This window comes from Anguilla rostrata, chromosome 13 (genome assembly GCF_018555375.3).
Source record: "Anguilla rostrata isolate EN2019 chromosome 13, ASM1855537v3, whole genome shotgun sequence".
NCBI lineage: Eukaryota > Metazoa > Chordata > Actinopteri > Anguilliformes > Anguillidae > Anguilla > Anguilla rostrata.
Window position 1 is genome coordinate 36,937,399 of NC_057945.1, and position 23,166 is coordinate 36,960,564.

Sequence of the window (23,166 nt, forward strand, 5' to 3'; positions counted from 1 at the left end):
CAGAATCACCCACGCATGCAAAAAAAAAAAAAAAGAACAAAAAAATCCAAGCATGGTAACCATAAAATGATACTTTTGGTATCACAGTCTAGGGCTGCAGCAACCTAATGTACACCAAAGCTCTTCTTCCCGACATCCATTTTAGCATTTTATCGGTTTATGCATCACAATTACAGACGGTCTTAGTTGATGATGGAGCGCAGAAAGAAAAAGAAGGAAAAAAAAGCATCGCCATTGTTTCATTTCACTCTTCTTGCGGGCGCCTGATAATGCTTAGTGCCAGCAAAGCTCCTTTTGAATACGAGAACAGTGAATTTGCATTATGCATCTGCTCAGCAGGCACCCAGGGCAAATTACCTGGCTCCCCACCACACATTTATCACGGATATTTTAGCGAAAAAGCACTACAGTAGCAACCCTGCCTGAGACGCTCGGCACACCACCTTTCGATTTATTTTTTTAGTCGACTTTCCGTCGAAGAACTTTCCCGTCCATTACAGCACCTCCCTCATTGGAGGGTCTGGGCTATTTTATCAAACGGCGGCCGTTACGTACCATAGAAATCAGGCTAAAGCGAAACGCTAAATGTGCGAATCGTTCAAAAGAAATATCTGAACAACTTCCTCCTGGTTTTGAGGTCAGGAACAGCTGAGAGAATGTGATTGAGTCAACTCGGGTCATAACATCATAAATGTTATGCGAATTGGTCACATGCGGTATGCAGGGATCCTTCTTCTTCTTCATCTGATTCTTCTTCAGTCCGAAAGAATAGACAGCAGCCGTTTAGCATAACGGCTGGAGGACTGAGCTCGTAACGCAGACGGGGAGGGCACTGCCGCTGTACCCTCGAGCGAAAGGGTACTTAACCTGAATTGCTTCCGTGAAACATATCCGGCTGTATAAACCGGGACTGCGTGCGAAAGAACGTAATGTGCGCGAGCGTCTGCTAAACGGCGAAAAAAACGGCAAACGTGAAAAACAAAATGAGCGCCATGAGGACTGGACGGGGCTGCTGGAGAGAGGGATCAGCCCGAGGGGCTGCTGGAGAGAGGGATCAGCCCGAGGGGCTGCTGGAGAGAGGGATCAGCCCGAGGGGCTGCTGGAGAGAGGGATCAGCCAGAGGGGCTGCTGGAGAGAGGGATCAGCCAGAGGGGCTGCTGGAGAGAGGGATCAGCCAGAGGGGCTGCTGGAGAGAGGGATCAGCCCGAGGGGCTGCTGGAGAGAGGGATCAGCCTGAGGGACTGCTGGAGAGAGGGATCAGCCTGAGGGGCTGCTGCGATGACAGATAAACGGCATCACAGAGACTGAGGAGATGGCTGCCTGGTGGACTGGACCACTGGTGGGGGTGGGGGGGGGGGGGTGTGGGGGGGGTGTGGGGGGGTAGGGGGGGGGCGAGTGATGGAGACACTGATCTAGACAGAGTGGCTGATCCGTGACACGGCTGAGACAAACGGGCCAGAGAGAGACACGCTCGATAGAGATATCCCATCATGCCGAGCGGCGGCGGCGGCGGCAGCCTTGCCCGCAACAGCTTGTGTGGCTCGTGTGTGCGCGCGTGTGTGTGCGTATAGGGGATGTCTGGTATCCGCCACCACAATCAAATTGTTTTTAAACAAACAGTGCCATCGCTGGCTGAACTCGCCAGTGTGTGTGACATTTTCAGATGCCTGTCAAAAAAGATCCAATACATCCTTCCTTCCCCCTTTTCCTTGAACCTGACTGGGATATACTGTACATTTGTATCAGAAGACTGCATGACTACATCTTCACCAGAGCACACAGCAGTCTAACAATAGCCATTTTTCTCCAACACCGTACATTTTACTAACGCAACCTGTTGTCTGGATGTTGTCCTCATTTTGCTCTGCTCACACTTGCTTCATTTTATTGCTATGCACTTTTTGCTGTTTTGTTTGGATTGCTACCTGTCTTTTTTTGTTGGCTTTTTCCCTGTTTTGTTGAATGCATGTATGCAGTTTCATGCAATTATGTTGTAATGCATCTTTGTGAACTTTGACAAGCGCTACAGTATATAAACAAAATATATTGCGATTATTATTATTTTGCTATTGTCAGCCGGCTGTGAGCCAAGAGGTGAAAAAAATCACGTGGTGCAAGGATGACATCACAGCTTCAGATTCACAGTAGAACGGAAAGAGGGAAGTGGGCCTTGTTTTTAATCAGGGGAGACTACTGTAGGCTCATTTATAACCCGCATGCCGCAAGTCAACTTCACCACAGACTTTTCCACTGTGGGCAAACTGCCCATTTAATTCATTTACTACAGAGTAGGCGCACTGCCCAGGGGGGCAAATCAGGTTTCGAGTGTCAATCAGTCTCAGCTGGGGTGGAATTCAGCAAGGGAGGGGAAATTCAGAGATCGTTCAATCCAGTCTCAAAGTGCTTTGTCGTTAAATTTTAGGTAAAATATTTCAGAAAGAATAACGTTGCCCCCCTCCCCTCCCTCAATTCCTTTGTGATATTATTCCATAAATTTCAGTTTTGTGATGACATGTTGTTTCAATTTATTACTCAATTATGGTCAAAGATGCTTCGACAAATGTTTATCTCTGCCAGATAAAATTAGTAATACAAATACGTCCTTATATAAACCATTATTAATTTTTTTATTTTTTTTAAAGAAGACTTAATGTTTATACCCTGGACAGCAATGTTTTCTACACATGACTAATTTGGGTCTTGACAGAGACCAAAACACATTGTAGCTTCCTGGTAGCCTCTTTTGGGCAATGCAGTAATAATATGGCTAGTCTACATCCAGACAACGCATTAACTTCAACAGCATCCATCAGTTCCAGCGCTTTAGGAGATTGGATTCATTAGATTAGACCAATCCCCAGTAAAATCACCTGCCAAAACTCCCGACACTCACTAATGACTAATAATTACGTGTAATTAGCCTACGTGAGATAGTCCTCATATCTTCACAGTTGATAAACGCAGTATGTGGCGTTGATAGATGTGTTCATTAATTTTCTCTGAAAGCGTGTTTTTTTTTTTTAAGCCGAAGGTGTCTTTCGCCAGATCTTCTGTGTGACTGTATCTCACGTTCCGTCAGAACCGCGATCGTCTTTGATCCCAACTCCAAAGTATCATCGCCATCACAACGCTCTTCTTTTTTTTTTGGAGCGCCGCTACCTCTTCCCCCCCACACGCTGCGTTCACAGCCCAATGCTACGACACCCTTCGCACCTCGCCTCTGGTTCGCCTGCCCCCCCCCCCCCCCCCGGCACATTCGCTATAACCCTTTTAAAATTTGCCCAGTTTATGCACACCGGCTCTAACTACTTTTGTAAATATCAGTGATTTTTGCATTTAAATTGCCCCCTTTTTTCTCGCCACCCTCTCTCTCCCTCCCTCCCTCCTTCTCCCTCCTTACGAAGCTCTCTAGAAAAACTCACATTAAATGTAAACATTTCTGATTAAAGGGCTTCACGGCAAATATTTAATAGGCAGGCTAAATGTGGGAGGCAGCTATGAATATATAATGTGGTCTGATACGGGGGGGGAAGGGGGGGGTGCGGGCGGGAGACATCGCTGGGAGGAGAGAGGGAGAGGGAGCTTTATTGGAGCGCCACGCCTCATTAGCAAAGAAAAACCCAATCATGGCGGCTCCGCCACTTTGCTGTGACTCGCAGAAGCATTTCTTTAAAAAATATATATATATATATTTATAAAAAAAAAAAAAACAAACGGGTTCATTTTTTTTTTAAAAAAAAAAGAAAATTAATGTGTGTTTAAAACGGCACGACGGTTAAGAAGAAGACTCGGTTGATTATACCCTTGTGCGTTTTTCGGAAACAGCGCCCGTGAAATTTTTTTTGCGCCCGTTCAGGTGAAGCCCAGTCAAAGAGAGCGGTTGCCATGGCGCTCAAACCGAACAGCCGAGGCAGGGCAGAAGCGTTTCTCCCGCTGCCTGAGAACCCCCCCGCCGGTGCTCCCCTGGCGTTAGAGCCGCGGCTCTCCGCGGGGTTTTGGGGTCGCGCTCCTTAAATCACGGCGCACCTCCGTTTCCCTGTTTGCCTGGACCCCACCGGGGGTCCGGCCCAAATAACAGAGTCCGGGGCGAAGCGTGATGACACGTCGCGGGGAAAACCCGGGCACCGGGACCGAGTTCTGAGCGCACCGCGACGGCTGCGGCCCGCACCAGCGGCTGAATAAAAGATACCGGGGTCACACCCCCACCCCCACCCCCCCCCCCCCAAAAAAAAGCAAGCGTGCGCAGGCTTGTTAGTGCTGGGGGAATGTTAAACACTTGTTCCTCAGTGGGGAGCTATGGACAAAGACACAGCACACTGGCCTCAGAGAGGCTGAAGGAAATAACAAGGAGCTTCATTATTTTTTACATCACAGGCACTTAGCAGACGCTCTTATCCAGATTACACTGATTTCATTTATACAGCTGGATATACTACTACATTGCATCCATTTATACGGCTGGATATATATACTGAAGCAATGCAGGTTAAGTACCTTGCCCAAGGGTACAACGGCAGTTCCCTACCTGGGAATCGAACCTGTGACCTTCAGGTTACAAGACCAACTCCTTACCCATTATACTACACTGCCGCCCATCGCTCCTACAACTGGCCTGAGATCAGTCAAACAGAGTCAAGTTAAAGGTGACCTACAGTACATCCATCTCAATGTTCTGCTCACATTCACTACTCTATTTTAGAGAGGGCGGGCGGGCGGGGGATGGGGGGGGGGGGGGTTGGAGGCGTAGCTGCAATGTCCTCTCTCACTCATGGGGGAGGAGAGAGTGGCTTCGCCCCTGCTCACCCCTGCTCATAGTTCTGCCACCCTGCTAAGAGCCTCTTACTCGGGCAGATAAATGGCTGCAGCTCAGCAAACAGGGTTTTCTGAACCACAGAATGTCTCTCTCAATTTCACTTTGCTCAACTTACTCTCTTTCTCTGTCATTCTCTCTCTTTTCTCATTTTGGAGGACACTGACTGGCCCCACTTACCAATTCCAACTAACTCCAAATTCTAACCAAGTCCCTATCTTCTCCCAGTAATTCTGTTTTTAGATGTGATACAGAAATGCAGGCTTTCTGATTGGAGGGCAGGTGTCTTTTCTGTGACACTATTATGTCTTTTCCGTAACATTGTTGTCTCTCACGATGCAGGCTTTTACCAGAGCGACTTACACAACTTTTCTTTTTTTTTTTACATATCATTTACATAACATTCATTTATACAGCTGGATATACACAGAAGCAGTTAAGCACCTTGCACAAGCGTACAACGGCAGTGTCCAAACCCAGGGATTGAACCTGTGACCTTCAGGTTACAAAGAAAGGTTAGTTATTACAAGGCAGTTAATTATCTGTAACGCCGCCTTATCCGCAACACCGCTGTCAGTCATGCGCCATTTTCTGAGCTATAGGCGTGGTCAAATCTTTACCTTATATAAATCTTCAATGACACTTGAGGGCTGACAGATCTTCCGTTTCCTGGTGCAAGGTAGCAGCATCCTTTTCTTCGGCCAATCGGAGTGAGCTACCTCTGACGGGGTCAGCTGACTTTCAGTCAAATGCTAAAAGGACTACCTATGTGGCCATAGGTATTTCTCTCTCTCGCTCTCTCTCACACACACACACACACACACACTCTCTCTCTCTCTCACGCACACTCACACACACAAGCACCCTCACCCCATCTCTCTCTCCCTCTCCATCTGATTCTATCTCCATGTCTAGTCATCTCTCTCCCTCCCTCTCTCTCTCAATCTCTCCCCCTTTCTTTTCCTTTCACACGCACACACACACGCACACGCGCACACACCCACGCACACACACACACACACACACACACACACACACACACACTCTGTCTCCCCATCTCTCCTCCTTTCACAGTACAAAAGCAGAGTAGATCTCAGGTGTTTGGTGTGCTCCTCGTCCCAGACAGAAATGATTAGTGTCTGGGATGGGGCACGCTGACACAACAGGCCGTACAGAACCGGGCCCTGCATGCAGAGGAGGACGGGCTCAAGGATCCAGACGTCTCGTCCTTAAGGCTGCAGAAAAACACCCGAAAAAAACCCTCTCAACCAACCCCCCCACCCCCGCCCACCACCCCCCACCCCCGCCATCACCTTGAAGATAAATGAATGCCCGGAGTTGGCAAAGAACCCCTTAAATGCTCCGTCCAGCGCAAGGCTGAATTTTGGCTCTTGTTGCCAGGACCAGTCCACTGTCTTTTTTCGTTAAAAAAAAAAAAAAAAAAGTGACCCCTCTTGGCTCTCACTGCAGCCCCCGTGCTACTCTCTCTGTTCCTCACGCCGTCTATGTGCCGAGCCCGCTCTGGAAAATCGGCGTCTACGGTTTTCACACCCCGAAACGTAGCCGTTACTACACCCAGGGGTGCCCTGGAAGAAAGCATCCATCAGAGAGCCTCCCATTCAGATCCCCAGCACAAGTCCCTGCCGCAGCAAATTGCTTTCATCTTCAGATGGCACCTGCAAGTCGAGGGGCCGGTGCCCGCGAGGACATTCGGGTCGCACCGGGCTGGTGTTATTTTCAACCTTCGATTCCATTACTGGTCTGACGATGTGAGAAGAAAAAAAAAAACAAACAAAAAAAAACACAAATCCTTGAAGAAATGGTTTGTTTTATCACAGTATCTGAAGCATGCAAGAAAAAAACCAGTTTATTTACATGAACTTCCATTGGGAAACAAGCACGTGTGTTTGTAAAAAAAAAATAAAAGATCCACAATGCCTGTTAATGTGGAGAGGGGGAACAAAAGGCCCAGTTTCCTGTGTATACAATCCTCCGCACAAGCAATAAATCATTTTAATGTCATCGGTAATTATCCGGAGGACCTGCGTTTAAAAGTTAAGCGTATACACGTGTAAGCATAAGCAGGGGCAGGAAGTGAGCCATTTGGGCCTGGTAAGATACTCTTCACCGCGCTCATTATGAACGGGTGCTGAGAAATGGGAGGGAAATTTGGGGGGTGGGGGGTGGGGGGTGGGGGTGGGTGAAAGCATGATGAATTGGCCCCGGGGAGTTCCGGACACAACAATATCTGCCATGGAGGGCATCCGGGCATCGTCACCGCACCCCCCCCCCCGCCCACTCCCCCAGGACGGACCAAAGGTTCATGGGTATTCCAGCGTCCACGGGAATGGGCTGGGCAGACAGGCGACGGTAGCGGAACGGAACGAGATCGATGGGGAGGAGCCTTAAACATGCTGGCCTCAGCTGATTTTACGCCTTGTAAAATATATATATACACACGTGTAAAATGATTATATGTTGCACTGCACATCGAACAGATGTACGGGCGCATTACTCAAAAGGGTCAGGGGGGCTAATGGTGGAAACGTCTTATTCAACTCCTGGGTTTCAGCGAGAGGCTCTTGTCCTAAATTTTAAAGTCGTGACGTAAAAGCACCTGCAGAACAGAGAGATGGGGGGGTATCAGCTTTATATAGCGCAGTTTTTAATTATTCGCTGCAGACCGGACACAACGCAGCTTCTCCCTCATTTTAGAACCATTCCGGCAATGATTTCCCTCTCCTTCGCAAAAAAAAAAATAATAATTTGGAAAACTGAGCAGAAGTTTAGCAGCCGGGGACTTGGTTCTGGCTTCTTTGAGAAACAACGCATACTGCACGGAGGTACAGCAGGTTACCGTTCAACGGGGGGGGTGGAACCCCTTTGTAAGAATAAACGACTTTTGTAACACGTCCCTGGGGGTAAATTAAACTAATCGGGAACAAGTCCTGGAAGGTTTCATGCACCGAAAAAAGTAAAAAAAAAAAAAAAAAACATGAATGAACGCGCTGCTGCTCCCTGTAAAGTAGAAATTGGATTTATGGCATTTTTGTATGCTTGATTACACCCCGTGAAAGAGAAAGGGCGCAAAACAAATGCAATTTCCATTAAAAGCAGTTGTTATATTAAGCCCTGTCAGCGGTTGCCATGCCGACTTTGAAACAATGGGCTAAATTTAAACGCTCAGCAGGGGGAAACCAAGGCAGTGTTCACGATGGTCATTTCAGGAGACTGAAATCCAATTTTATGACACGCGAGACACATATCTGTTTTTGTGCCGTCCCACCTAACGCCGAGAAGTAGGCCTAGATCTGAAGATCTTTTCTGTTCCGTTGTCTGTCGGCCTGGACCAGCCATTTCCTCAACGTCCTCTTCTTTGAAGAGGAACATCGGAAGTTATCGGCAGAGCTGAATGACATCATCAGTAGCCTAAACACGGGGTACGTGTTCATTCTCCGGCATCACGTTAGAATGCAGCCACAGCATAATAATGCAATACCAACAGATATTTACTATATTGGTATATGGATGCTCTCTCAGAAGTAAAGATGCAGTGGAGGTACATTTTTGTTCTTTACAGAACAGATTTCCCAAATGTACTCTGAAAGTGCAATAATGTTCTATTTGGACACTACTTTGCTACTTATATCTTTTACAGGTAAAAATAGGTGCGAATGAATTATGTATTTCTGGCTAGTGGTACAATTTTAGGTAGTGATAGGGTACCACCACGGTGAAAAGCGTTTGTACCTTTTCAGGCACATTTTAATACGTTTTTTTTCCCCCGTTTTCTGAGAGCGTGTTATTCCGCTTTTCCGGAACCCTCAGTCCTCGTTATCTGGGATTCCCGGGTTTCTCAATGGACCGAATTTGCCTGGAATTCCGAAATGGGCAGCTCATTTCACAGACGAGCGCGAGCTTATTTTCACATCAAAACGTTCTCTGCCGTTGAATTTTAAGATGCTCGAAGCTCAGTCGCTCCAGGTGCCACCTGCCCTCGGACAGACTCACTTATCTACAGAATACTCATACATCACACCTCTTTAAAAAAAAAAATTTGAAGCCACTTATCAAAGCGTTCATATTGCTCAAGGAGGGAAAGATCTAGAGCCACGTTTGAACTGTCAGAAAGTGATATCTCCATCAGTGCAAACCTAATGTGTGTGAGTGAGTGAGAGTGCGCACCAAGTGGCCAAAACCGGGCTGTGTTTTTGAAGCTCGCTTCCTCGTCTTGTTGAGAGACACTGCTCACTAGCGCCACTGTGGTTGGCTCCAGTATAGGCATTTCAGCCATCCATTTTAATGTAAGTCAACGGCAACAATACGGTCAAAACACAAAGTCAATAATTTTCTTCCACAAGAAAAAGTAGTCGCAGTAGGTGTTTTTTCTTTGTCTAATTAGCCTCCACATATGCCGATTTGTTAAGTTGTTGTGCTATTTGGACAAGCCGATAATATTATGTGCACGAATCAGGCACAGTTTGCATTACTACCGAGTCACTGTATCTCAAGCACTTAGTGTACGACCAACTTCAAAATCCCTACTGCGCAGTCCAATGGCTCCAATTTGTACAATATGGGGGCGCCCATGAACTACATTTCCCAAGCTTCAAAACCCTCTTCACTAAGCCCATTGAGAGTTAATTGGCGGCATCACAGTGACTTTGTCCATATTCTTCTACGGTCTATGGTGCGCATGCACCGTGGGATAGCCAGTCATCCTCCCCCTGGCATATCGCTCTTTCCTGAGGCCACTGTGAGGCTCACTTCCTCATAAAGAATATATGTTGAATAACAACCCAACAAGGACACACAGAAGTGGCATCACGGCCACTGGATATTCCCACAGATCACTATATTGATTAAAACTGTGCTTGATTTGGAGTAGCAGTATAATATAATGGGCAAGGAGCTGGTCTCGCAACCTAAAGGTTATTATTATTTATTTATTATTTTATTGTTTATTTTTACAGGGACAGTGCACAATTAAAAGGTAATTGCACCAATTGAGTTAGCTAGCAGCTAATTTACATCTGTTTGTCCCTGGGCAGGTATACAAATGACAACCACAAAACAGCAAATACACTACATAAAACAGCATAATACATAAAAGTCCATCAATGTGAGAGAGTAAAAATGAGTATGATATATATGATAAAAAACAGTAGGTTGCAGGTTTAATTCCCCTTGAGGAAGGTACGTAACGTGCATTGCTTCAGTATATAGCCAGCTGTATAAATGGATGCAATGTAAAAAAATAAATAAAAATAAAAAGTTGTGTAAGTCGCTCTGGATAAGAGTGTCTGCTAAATGCCTGTAATGTAATGTTAGTGCTGACTCCTGTTATGTTGACTTGACTGAGAATGTGTGCGTGTGCTGTGCAGATAAGCTAAACCATACAGTTTGTGTGTTACAGTCAGAAGAGCTTTGCTTTTTTTACACATGCATTCATTAATGGGACATACGCACATCGGGGGTAGAGTCATTCCCAGGTCTGTTCGAAATTCTCTCTCTGTATTTAAAAAATAAAAATAAATTTAAAAATCTGCCTTATTGCAGACTTGCAGCACTCCAACTCAAAACTAATGAATTTATTCACTTAGCAACACTGGCAGCCCTTCTGAAGACATCTTTATCCTTCTTAATCCTTTCTTCACCCTTATTTTTGATTAGATTCTGTCCTCTGAAGAGAGTGTTGACTCACGAGGCATTTAGAAAGTGTGTTTGTTGGTTTGCGTGCATTTTGTGAGTGTGTGTGTGTGTGTGCATGTGTAGGGGGGGCGGGGGCGGGGGGGTGCTTCATAATTGTGTATTTAGGACATGTTCCAGTCTATTCTATTTTCACCCCCGTTTAGGAGAGTGCAAGAGCCAGTCCGCAGACCCATTAGCAAACCCCTTCTCTCTGTGAGCAATCAAATCCAGTCGCGCGAATGCTGCAATAACATGACGTCATAGCCACCCAGCCGCCATTAGAGTGGAAAGGACTTTCTCTGGGTAGAAAACTGAGCTGGACTTACCAGAAGACCACAGACCCAATGACCTTAATCAGGGCACAGAGGCAGACGGGAGATTCAATTTCCCAAAAAAATCGACCCAGCCAGTTATCGTAGTTTTTGAATCCGCCTCGTAGAGGGTCCACGGGAGATCCCAACAGCCAACAGCGTGAACAAGCCAGAGAAGAGTCCTGAGAGAGAAACAAACAGATGCAACTTTACCGTCCCCCTGTGCAAATTCTTCACATACTGTTAGCAGGGGAGACAGCGTAGCGGCGAATCGTACGCTAAAACTCCAAAGGGCTTGGGGTCGCTCGCGAAAGGGGCCACCTTAATTGATTTATACTGAAGGACATAATGTTGTGAATCCCCATTACCGCACCGAGGCCCCCCCTCCCCCCATCCCACTCACTCTCTCCACCGTCAGGGTGGAGGGATTTCATTCCGGTCATGGCGACAGACTTGCCCCGGTGCGACACGGGGATGTCATGCCTGTAATGTGGGGGGTTCAAGCCAATTTATTTCTGGTGTCCAGGGGCTCCATTAAGCGCCAGGGATAAATTTGCTCTGACATCCCCTCCCCCCCAACGCCCCCTCCCCCCCCCATCCACCAGCCCACCGCACCCTCAAGCCCATCTTTTCCCCAGTCAACCTGACCCCCACGTCAGAGAGAGAGAGAGAGAGAGAGGAAGTCATTCAGCGGTACTGCCGGCACGCCTTCACCAGGCCCTGCTAGGGATTGTGGGCCGTCTTCAGCCTCCGAAACGGCCAGCGTGGGCATAACACCACAGCGCCGAGCGCAGATTTATTTTCGGGAGGCGGAGATGAATTCCCACCGGAACCCGCTCGGTGGAAATTGATACGGCTTCCCTAGATCATTTGCGCTCGCTAATTTCTTAATTTGAGCCTTAATGTGATGGAAGCTTTTCGCAGGCGTAGTGGCTTCCTGTGACGCGTAACCCAAGGATGGGGTAGGACGCTAACCCGCGCGCGTCCTCTTCAGCCGCTCTCCCGGTAAAGGGGTTAAAAGGTCGTTGGCCCTTGTGTTGCCGCCGTTCCTCGTCGTAGGTCAGCTGGGGTTCGAAAGGGCCATCTGAGCTTCGACCCATCAGCGAATGAGAGCTGTGGCCTCGGAGTGCAATGAGGGTTCTCCAGGATCATCCCGGCTTTTTTTTTTTTTTGCGGTCGATGACTTATCGGCAAATCAGTCTATCAGGTTCGCTGACCTAGGGGATATAACAGGGCGCCGGGAGACGAGGCCAATTAACAGCGTACGCAAAAAAAGAGCGGGAAGCGGCGCAGTGGCGGGAGATTCAGTCACGTGCAGAGCCGGCCGCTGGCCTCAACGCTCCACGCGGTCCTCTGGGGCCACAGCCATCCATGGGCCACACAATTAAAACAGGTTAAAATGCATTATTATTTTTTTCTTAAAGACATTTTAATTGTCTGTTGTAACTTGGTAGCTGTTTCGTAGGTGACTTAGTTAATGCACCTGTCTACTACTAAACTACTGCTTGTATTTTTCCATAGACTGCGTTGTTGCTGTTCTCGTTTGTGTTAGTGTTAATCAGTTTAACCTGCAGGGTCCAAGCTGAACTATGCGGTTGTTCCCAGCACTTGGACCGGTACTTCTCTCTAGGGGTTTCGTCATACTTGTTCCTGGTTATGGTTATACACTTTGTTTGCACGTCGCTCTGGATAAGAGCGTCTGCCAAATGCCTGTAATATAATTGTGCGGTATTCTCAGGGTGTGAATAGCTTTTTCAATGCCGTTGTTCTTGCGTACGCCAATTCCCCAGCCCGCAATCAGTTAACCCAATGCCCCGACCCCCAACCCCCCACCCCCCCCCAGTCTGCGATTGGCTCCTCCCTGCTTCATTCTTGTTTAGGCCCAACAAAATCCTAGCTCTAGCTCTGCTTGTGTGCACTCGACACTAATTGAAACCAGAAACAGAAAATAAGCGTCAAAATACACCGATTTAGTCTTTTGAGAAACAATAACGATTATTTATTTACGTAGTGCTGTAGTCCATCGTAGCATCACGACTTCAGACCGACCCCAAAACTGAACCCTCTCTTCTGGCACCTCACTTCAAAGGGAGAACTAGGACAACTAATCGAACCCCGAGCTGCGCGACTTACACAGGAACTCCAAACGCTCACCTATTGAATACACTCCGAGTGTGTGCAGCAGAGTGTCTACAACAGAGCGTCACCGTGGATATTTCAGAAGATGTTTTTCAGCCTGCTACCACACAGGCTCGCTTGCGTTCCCGCTGTGGAAGCCACAGCAACACCTTTTCGTTTGAAAAGAAGGATGTGTTTTTTTTGCCCGCATGAGTGTGAAGCTCGCGACAATAACCCACGGGTTGCGCTTGGTGTGGCCACTTCTTAAAAGAGACGCCACGTCCTCCCAAACGTTATTTCCCGTACTGCACTCCAACCCGAGACTATGGAGGACAGACACGGAAAGCGCGGCAACGTTTGTTGCTGCTCTGCACAGAATTCAGCGGTTCGGACCCGCTCGATTTCTCTTTCATCGCAGGGGTGGGCCACATCTGCTCCTTACTTAATGAGTCCAATAAATTTCAAGATGCTGACATTTTTAACTCTATTTCCGCGCGATCTCGTGAATGACAGCCGAAGACGGCGAACGCGTCCCAGTGTGACATTTTGCTGAGGTCTAATCTACAAGTAAACAGGCCTCGGTGTATACAGCTGCCTAACTAATTAAGTCAAGGTACAGTAATTGGTGAGGAAAACCGTTATATAACAGCCCTCTGGGAACCCATTTCTCTCATCCCCGTTTTATTGGGGACTTTGTTTACTGACGCGCCAACAGATAACGCTCCAGCTTCCGTGTCACTGCCTCCAACTGCAAGTCTGCCAACATTATTGTAATGCATCTAAATAAACTAACTACTCACCAGTTTCTCAGCGAAGTCCATTCGCAAATTTGCAGTGAGTTAAACGACACCGGAGGGAGAAATGGTACGGCTGATATATTATGTAACATTTATACACAGTCATCTATGCATGGTGCTATAGAAGGCTTGCTGTAATTTGGTCAAATCATCTAGCAGGAGGATAGATTTTGAGGGGTTTTTTTTTGTTTTTTGTTTTGATTCAAAACGGTTTAAAATTTGAGATGGCACACTTCATGGATCAGTGAGCCCAATTTGTTCTTTGTGAGGAGAGAGGTATGACAAGCTAACAGTGTTAGGGAGTAGTTTAACTACACATAGTTAAACTAGTAGCTTAATTACACTTTGCAGCAGTGTGCTGGTAGTTCAAGTACATAAAAATGTGTGCAGTGGTTGTAGTAGTTAATTACTTTTTTTGCCATTTTGAGGTGCAATTAGCAACAGGAACTACCAACTACCTAAAATATGTTTTTCCAAACCCCTTTGACCAAAAACCACCTCCTCTCTCTCCCCCTTAATAGCCAAACATTGCTGGTTCTCCCCACTGAGCTGTATAGTGGTTCTCCCTGTGTACAAAAAGAAGGCATTGCTCATATGCACATCATGTCTTTGGAGAACGATGATGATAATTGTTTGCTAACTATTTATTTATTTATTTTTTTTACAAAGTAGCTTGAACTACATTTTTTTTGATTAACTGTAGTTTCACAAGCTACAGTACATTTCTCTTTAGGGTAGCTTTGCTGAGGTTTAACTACTTTCAGTGTGAAGTATCTGGTAGTTTGCACAACTACGCTTTCAGAGTAGCTCAGCCAACGCTGCACCTTACGTTCACGGCTGTACGTGAAATGGGTCAAGAGTTATAGGATTTCAAAGTGGGAAATTTAAATCTGCTACAGTGCCACCACTCGCACAGCTGGCATTCCCCTGATTTAATTGGCATCTTTTCCCCCAAATTGGCAGGAAGATTAAACATAATAAAAGTCAGACCAAACACCCTTGGCACCCAGCAGTTTATTAATAATAATCTCACTAAGGTATGCTGGTTTTGCGGTGTTATCTTATCCAAAATGTTTCATTACTTTCTAGGGCAGAATATGAAAGTACTACCTGACACCTGAACACCTGAATTTATAGATTTTACTCTTTGACACGACTCAAAATTTGAAAAAGCTATTGAGAGTAGAGGTAGCAAGATGAAGAAACACAGGGCCAAGTTCCATGAACAAAAAACATGGATAGCTCTGTTTTGGAACCGATCTGGTTTGGTTTTTGTGAAACATCTGGTGAGAGTTTGGCTGTAACTTGGTATCTTTTCAGTCCGTTGCTGTCATTTACTGCAGCAGTAACATATGCTCGATTCCTTCTCGCATCTGAGCCAATGAGGAACTACACTTCTCTGCAGATTTACACCTAATTTGTGCTTTGTGCATTTTTTACATTTGTGTGATTGTCTTTAATGATGAGAGAACAAGTAGGTTCTGTAACTGGCCCACTGGCTGCAGTGAAATAAACAGGAAGAGAACAGGACAGGTGGTAATATAGTGTTTCTGTGTGTGTGTGTGTGTGTGTGTGTGTGTGTCTGCAGGTATGCGTGCATTTGTGTGTAACATTTGAAGGTGCCTGACTGCATATTGTGATTTATACAGACAGCTGGACGCACATCTGCACTGAAACCTGCTTCACTAGACCTTTATTGTACAATTTACTGCACTGCTGTGTCAAACACAAAAATAGTTTCCGTACAAATTGACAAAAGAAAATGCTGTTTATGGCAAAGAATATGAAAGGGGAAAGAAAGGCTTACGCTTTACCCAAATCACAGCAGCCAAGTTTGAGAAAACAACGTTTCATGTCGCTGTCAGAGTGGACAAATACTAAAAAAAAAAAAAAAAGGCAGATATATTAGACACTTTACCCAACGTACCAGGTAAAGATGCTGAATAGCAATGCAGCTGAAAGCATAATGCTTTTCAAAATACTACTGCACTGCGCTTGGCGTCTCTTTATGCTGCATTTCCATATCCACTGTGCAGGTCCGTTTGATAGGTAGCTGAAATTACACATTTTTATTGCCGCACTGTTGTACTCCCGTAGCCACTAGTCCTACAGTCTACAACTCAGGGCCATAACTGGACCAGGTGATCCCTGCCAATAAACAGAGCACGGTAGCCAGTTGCTGTAGAGAGTAGATATATTACCGTGAAGTAAATGCGCGCTTATAAAAAATAAAAATAAAAAAAGAGAAAGATCGCAGACGGTGAAATTGAATATTTTTGTATAATTTGGCACTCGAAATGGGCCGGTTTGTTTGAGAGCCTTGTCCTGCATTATTGAGTCCCAGCGCGGTCTGAAAGCAGCTGCGTTCCGTGTCGTGCGAGCAGGCAGCAGGCATCCGGGCCGGGGCGCGCAGGGTCACCGTTAGCCAGGCTGCGAACGCCTTTACACAAACAGTGACACTCCGCTGCCGCCGCCGCCGCTATCATTGCCTGACCACAGAAACCATAATGAGCTGTCACGGAAAATACAGTCGTGCCAGGATGCGGTGTGGAGCCGGGCTCCCGTATAATGAAGCTTTAGTGTGATTTCGCCGGCCGTGTCAGAGTCAAAACACCAAAAAATAAATAAAATAAAATAAAATAAAGAAAGAAATAGGCTGGCTGCAGGAGCATCATTAAAACAGAGCGAAAATCCACAGAGCAAGGAGAAAGAAAAGAAGGGATGTGGCAGAGGCGCTGCCGGCTGAGAGAGAGAGAGAGAGAGAGAGACAGACAAACAGTCACGGTGATAAAGAGATGGTGAAAAACAGAATTAGGAAGAGATGAGAAATTTGAGTAGTGACAGCCCCACTACCCCACCCCCACCCCCACCCCCAACCCACCAGTTCCTAGCACAGCTCTAAATGGCCCTCAATGCTTGCGTGGCCGGGGGGGGGGGGGGGGGGCTGCTGCCTCTAAAGCTAATTAAAAACCAATTAGCGGCAGTGGCTGGCTGTCTGTGGATCCCACACACCCAGAGGTAGGGCTGGGGCCTGCTTGCATGGAGAGTTTGTTGACGGCATTCCGCATCTCATTACCTGACTGCGCCGTAATTGGCCTCCGGAGAGAGTGGGCGGTGCTGTCCCGCGGACGTGTGGAAGGCAGCAGGATTTGAGGGAGGGAGAGGGATGGCAGGGTTCCAGGAACAGGGTCCACGGTCGCTCGAAACCAGCTCCCACATCAAGCAGTCGCTCCGCCATCGCCAGTCCCTGCAGACCATGACTTCCTGTCTGGGACTTGACTTCCTGTCTGGGTAGGCATTGCTCACATCCCTGCAAAGGACACAGAGCAGGTCCTGGCCTGCAGGAGTTCTCTTAGGGAACAATCAGCCACGTGCGACTCTGATAAAGGGACTAAGAGGGCTATGGTGATTATTAAGGGCACTTCACAAAACCAAATCAGACTGAATTTAGCATTAGGGGGGTTTCACAAATGCACAAGAGCACAGATCTGCTAGTGTTCTGCAAAAAAGGAAAATTAGGAAATTATCTTTCGTTCGCTACTCGTCAAAGCGAGGAAACAAGAAGCAGTGATTTCCTATTTATTTCTGCAATCAAAATGTTCTCAAAGTTTTTTTTTTTGTATGCTTGCAGACCTGAAGACTCCAGATGTGTGGGACAAAAAAAACACTAATTCCCAAAAAGCCTGCGAAAGAGTAACTGTGGGAGTATAAGAAACAAGAGAAGAGGTGTGGGCACAGTCATTACCGCTTGAGTAAAGGCAAGATTCCACAGGCCCTTGACTCGAGGTCCCTTAGCTTTGCTTCCATTGTGATCGTGCGTCAGGTACACTGAAATTCCCAGGACGAATACGACTGCGAAAATGTGCGCTTCCATAGCGTCCAGCTCTCCGGTGATTTCACTAACACTATTCGCACAGCAAGAGCTAGCGGCACCACCTGAAAACAAGCTGGGGCTTGCAAAACGCGCTTGCTTGCTTGCTGCTGCAAATGTAGTGTGGCAAATGCGAAAGCACGAAAATAAAAACAAACAAATAAATACACAAATAAAAAATAAAATAAAAAAACAAGAACAGAAAAGCATTTGTTTTCTCGCGTAACGCCGACGGCGAAAAGGTATCATACGAACCCGAGGCGCCCGGAGTTTCTTACGGCGGCGCAGGCGCGATGCGAGGCGCACGCGGCCGGTGGAATTTATGGACAGGGCGGCCCCGTAAAGTGCCTGCTCCGGGTCATATCTCAGCGCCGCGCGGCTGGCGCTCGGCAGTGTGCAGGAGGTATTAGTTAATCAAAGTTAAACTCCGGCGCTGGAGCCATTCCTTTTCCGGGCTGGAGATTGAGCTCCGAGAGTGGCTATAGTGTATCAGTCAGCACATTGGAGAAACCGGGTCATTTATCAAAGCCGTGGCGATCAATACGCCGGGGCGCAGGAAGCACAGTCTGATTTTATTACGAATAAATAAATAAATAAAGAAGTACATACGTATAAATAAATAAATAAATAAAAGTGGAAGGGAATCAAGCCCCAGTAACGGCTCTGCACTGCCCTCTCCTCCCCGCAGGTGTATCAGAAAAAAAAAATCCCATTTCGATTCGCCCGCACGGAAGCAAGTGGCGCCGGTGTCAAATCAAAGCGAACTGAAAGTGATGGACGGGTACGGCGCTCCATCTGCAGAGCAATTTCTTTGATAGAAACAAAACAGGTGGGAGTATCTCCCGCCCCGACGTAACGCCGGGGAGAAAAATCACTCCCATGCATTGACCTCCAAAGGCAATATTTCTTTTTAATAGAAGGGGAATATTCTCTCAGCAACGTAGGCCGAGAAAATATTGATTTGCCGATTCCCCGATGCTCCCCCTTCCTGGGAAATAAATAAATAAATACCGGTTAATATAATGCGGTTTATTTGAACTATATATTCCCTCAAATGTATTTACATTCCCATGTGAGCTCCTGATTTCATAGTTGTGTCAGGACTGAAGTTTATACTGACAGATGGCGGAAAATGTGTGGATGCCTTCTGTTTCTGCTTTGAATTTTATAAACTAGAATCGGGTGTAAAAAAGGTCAGCTTTACTGCGGTCCAAAAGCTCGAAGAAAGGTAATGGTTTTTTATACTGGCTTTTTAAAATCCAATTGTGGTCAAATTTCAAGATGGACCCAGACCTAATTATTTTACACATGATGCATGGCATAGAACATATGAAGGGATTTCCGCTTCATGAGAGCAGCATCACGATCGCTATTCAACTGCAAACCTAGTTTCACCGTACGAAAAGGAAGGTGGGCTTTATATATATATATATATATATATATATATATATATATATATATATATTTTTTTTTTTTTGCGAGTTCTGATCCCATTTGCAGTCAATCTAATCTCATTCTTTTAATTTCCCAAAACACCAAAACACCTGTCCCCACAGACTACTTCCTCACAATGGCATTACCAAACAACAGTGCTAATCCAGAGTACTTCGTCTCTTGTGCACGCCATTACGAATATGTGTATTTCCGAGTTTGTGTCCAACACGTCACGATCATTCAGTTTGTGAACCAGGGCAAAGGGAGACAAGCGGGATTCATTTTGTTATTTCAAACATCAACCAACCCACTCCTTAATCATCCCCTTTCCTCACCTCCCAGCTTGCACGAATGGCAGCTGTCCCAGGGAGACGGATCTGGAGGAACGCTGTGCCTTCGAAAGCACGTCGACAATTAAATCAAAAATTCCCAACAGCAGCAGTGATTCATTAGGCTGGATGCGAATACCGAAAGCCGCGGTGCGTCAGCGGAGGTGAGCCTCGCTCGCTGTGACGCTTACTGGCGCCTCGTGCACTCTCCCTGCACAACTCCCCCCCCCTCCACAAACTTCAGCATGCGCACGCACAACGCGTGTAAACAGGGCAAAACAAAGGCCTGCCAAAAAATAAATTAACAATATCACACTGTCTTTAAAGACTACGGAGAGCAAAAAGGGAAAGGGAAAATATAGATACAGGTGAGAGAGAGAGATAGATAGATAGAGAGAGAGCACTCTGCGGTACAAGAAACTGGGGAGTTTGGAGATGTCCCCGATTGCTGAAATATTCATGCGCCACTCTTTAGCGGCTCCTGTGCCAGGTGTTCAACCCTGGCCATCGGGGAACCGTTAGTTCGGATAAATAAATTAGTAGCCTGCTATGTCCGCGCGCCCTCTAAGAAACGGATGTTGCCTGCCTGTGCAGTTCCTCCGGTAAATATAGGGCTTTAAAAACCATACCACTGGCAAGGTGAATTTATTATAAAGGGCGAAAGGGGTTTGTGAAATAGGCGCTATCCCCGTTCTTTTCTGTCCAAGCCTGCAGCCGCTCAGAAGCTGAGAGGCACACAGAGAATTAGGGCAGATCAGCATGGTTAGAAATAATGCGCCAATAATGAGTACATAGTGAGGACCAGATAAACTGTGTAAAAAAAAAAGTAATGGATGTCACCTGATATCAAGTGCTATTACCGCGAGCACACAGTTCTACAAGCGCACCGTTCCTCATCTGAACCCTGAGCCTGAAGCTTCGTATTCTAGTGCCTCATTAACCGGTACCTTATCATTCGCTAAAAGAATTGTGACGTTGGCGGCAGCAAAATGTAAACTCTCGCAGAGTCTCACTCAGACTGGGCGAGGCGCGAATCCTGTGCGACTCAACACAAGTGAGGATGTACGTTTGTACTGTACACTCAAAACGGATTCTCAGAGCGGGGACACTTCAGTTCATTAGAGAGAGAGAGAGCAAAAATAACTTTCGCACACACCTCATTATCTTTTATAAGGTTAAAGAGGAGAGGCTGCTTAAGTCAACTGTGCACCAGTCTTTCTGGTTGTTATTATCTCAGCTTTTCTAATGGAAGATTTAAGTCATTATAAGGTCCAGAATTATGCGTCTGGTCTAGTAAAAGGAGGTGTTTGAGTGTGAAAGTGTGTGCATGCGCACATCTTTATATACAGGTGTTACAAAATGCCCTGTTTTATTTATTTTTATTTTTTTCTCCCCAGGGAATCTTATGATTGTAACTGTGTGTGTCAGGTGTATTGCCTTCACAGCAGATTCTGGGTGAGCAGTAAAAGTGAGTGTGTACCACTGTTCAACACATCATCTTCACAGACAGTAAAGGTGTGTGCGTGTGTGCGCACGCGTTTGTGTGTGAGAATGTGTGTGTGTGTGTGTCTACACATTTACCATTTCTGTGTATGAACATGCGATTGTGTGCATTTACAGCTGTGTGCGTATGTTTGTGTATCTGTATCTTACTCAGAATGCTGTTAGCAAGGCATGGATTTCCTGTAAAAGGCAGCAAGATAGATTATAGCAATTCCTGAATCTCTCAGCATTTGATGGTACACCTACATACATTACATACATGTGCTGCATGCATATGGGCATGCTACGCACATAGGTGTTGATGCAATGCTAACCTGGCTGGGTGTAAAATTTGGTTGCTGATTTTGGGGCAAATTTTAGGGAAACACACACCTTCATTGAGCTTGAATGTGGGAGGCTAGGAGGACCAAAGAGAAACGACAGTCTTGAGAAAATCCGTAAAACTTCTTCAACCCACTCACAGATGGAAACAACAACACAAGGGAGATGCAAAGCCAGAGAGCCATGTGAAGCAGGTCAAGATCACATGTACAAAGACACATATAGGAAACCATAATTTGTGTTCCACCCAGAAAAAACATGCTAAGTCCAGAGAAGGCAAAAAAACAAAAAAAAAAAAAACAACCTAACCAGTCCTTGTGACCCCAACCACACTCCCACCAAAAAAATAAATAAAAATCTAGTCAAGCCAACCCCCTGGGTTCACAGGAAGATTTATTTTCTTTTTAAATTTATTTTCTCTTTTTTTTTTTTCAGTTGTTTAGCAGCCTGTCCCAGTTTTCCGGAAGCTGAAAGAAGGAATGGGCGGAGTGAGCCGTGGCTCAGGGTTCCCTCGGGCGCCGCGGCGACCGACGCACGCGTTCCCTCTGTCCCCCGAGCGGAGCGGCGTCGGCGACGTGCGGACAAGCAGCTCTGCAGCGCCCCCCTGTGGGAGCAGAGACCAAAGCGCTAATGAAGACGAATGAGGGGCACCACCCAGAGTGCCCCTCCTGTCAATACTGTCAATAACCTAATGACGAAGGGCCACATTCTGGACGAGTCGCGTGTCCTAGACCCATCTCGCTCGCTGACTCCTTTCAAAAGCAGAGGCCCGGCTTGCAGATGTCGCCCATCGGCAGTCTCCCATTTTGAGCAGTTACCCAGCCTGCCGCCGACTCCGTGAATGTTTTTTTTTTTTTTTTTTTTTTTCCCCACCCCGAAGCCAGAGGGCGGGCGGTAATTAACAAAGATTCCTAATGAAAGCGTCAGCCGGCCCTCTAGTTGTGCAACGGGCTCGGTCGCCCTCGCCACGCGAAATGAACTAATGGGCAATTCGCTCAATTTCATCCAGAGGAGGTGCAAATTACTATTGTATGCGCCTTCGAAAAAAATAAATAAAAAAAAGAAAGAAAGAAAGAAAGAAAGAGAGAGAGAGAGAGAAAGAAAAACAGGGAGAAAATGAGGAGAAATTTAGGGTCTGTTAATTGAAGCCCGTGGGAGAGCCGGGGAGGTAATAGACCGGGCTTCGCTCGCCGCCCGTCGCCATGGCGCCTAAATGAGTCGCCTCATTTTCCCGCCGTTCTGCCTGTCTGCGCTGCGCTGACGCTCGCTCGCTCGGCGCTGAGGAAGTAACAGGGACCCGGGAACTCCGGGGGGGTGGGGGGTTGGGGGGTTGGGGGGGGGGCGGGGTGTTGGGGGGCAGCGATGATGCACGTCCCTGTCTGCAGCTCAAACGAAATTAGCCCTGATCCGTATTCAGTCAGGCAACCGCAATTAACGCTTCTAAACAGCCTTCCCGCCAAACTTTGATGAGGCTGGGGGGGGGGGGGGGGGGGGGGCGAGGGAGAGCTCACAACAAAGATCCACAAGGCCTTCCTTCCTGGAATAACATGGCACGGTTCCCAACTGTTACCTGGTCCAGCGCCCTATCTTTTTTTTTTCCCAGAAGGCTTTTTTAGTCCGACAGAGGAAGAAAGCTGAGCGCTTTTTTCGATCTACAGAATTAACGGGCCAGTCGCCATGGAAAATGTACACAGAACGCCCGGGGAAGGTCGTACTCAGCGGCTTCAGAAGTGTTCTGGAGGTGTGTTTACTGTACGCGCCGCTCTCGTTCATATTTACTATTTGCTCCGAGCGAGGAGGCGAGGCGGGCGTCGGAGCGAGCCGCGGCAGAACGCAGACCGTCGTAATTAGGCTCGCCAGCCAAAGCCACATTTCGCAGCTCCATTTTCCGGATGAATCATCTCCCATAAACCCACTTTAGTCCGCGGAAGGCCGCTGTAAAACTGTTTTCCCAGGTGCATGATGGGATATTATAGCGTAA

At 46.8% G+C, this 23,166-nt stretch overlaps 1 protein-coding gene and 1 long non-coding RNA gene across 2 annotated transcripts in view; one reads left to right on the forward strand and one right to left on the reverse strand.

The window, feature by feature from the left end:
- The window catches only part of LOC135237749 (uncharacterized), an 83,981-nt gene extending 64,974 nt beyond the window's left edge, over positions 1 to 19,007 (reverse strand). Inside the window, exons 1-3 of the long non-coding RNA XR_010324903.1 lie at positions 17,473 to 19,007; positions 16,804 to 17,065; positions 10,824 to 10,994 (exon numbers count right to left, since the gene is read on the reverse strand). This is a non-coding gene — a long non-coding RNA (uncharacterized LOC135237749). The remainder of the gene's footprint in view (positions 1 to 10,823; positions 10,995 to 16,803; positions 17,066 to 17,472) is intronic.
- The window catches only part of lrrn2 (leucine rich repeat neuronal 2), a 54,002-nt gene that overhangs the window by 16,646 nt on the left and 14,190 nt on the right, over positions 1 to 23,166 (forward strand). The window lies entirely within an intron of this gene.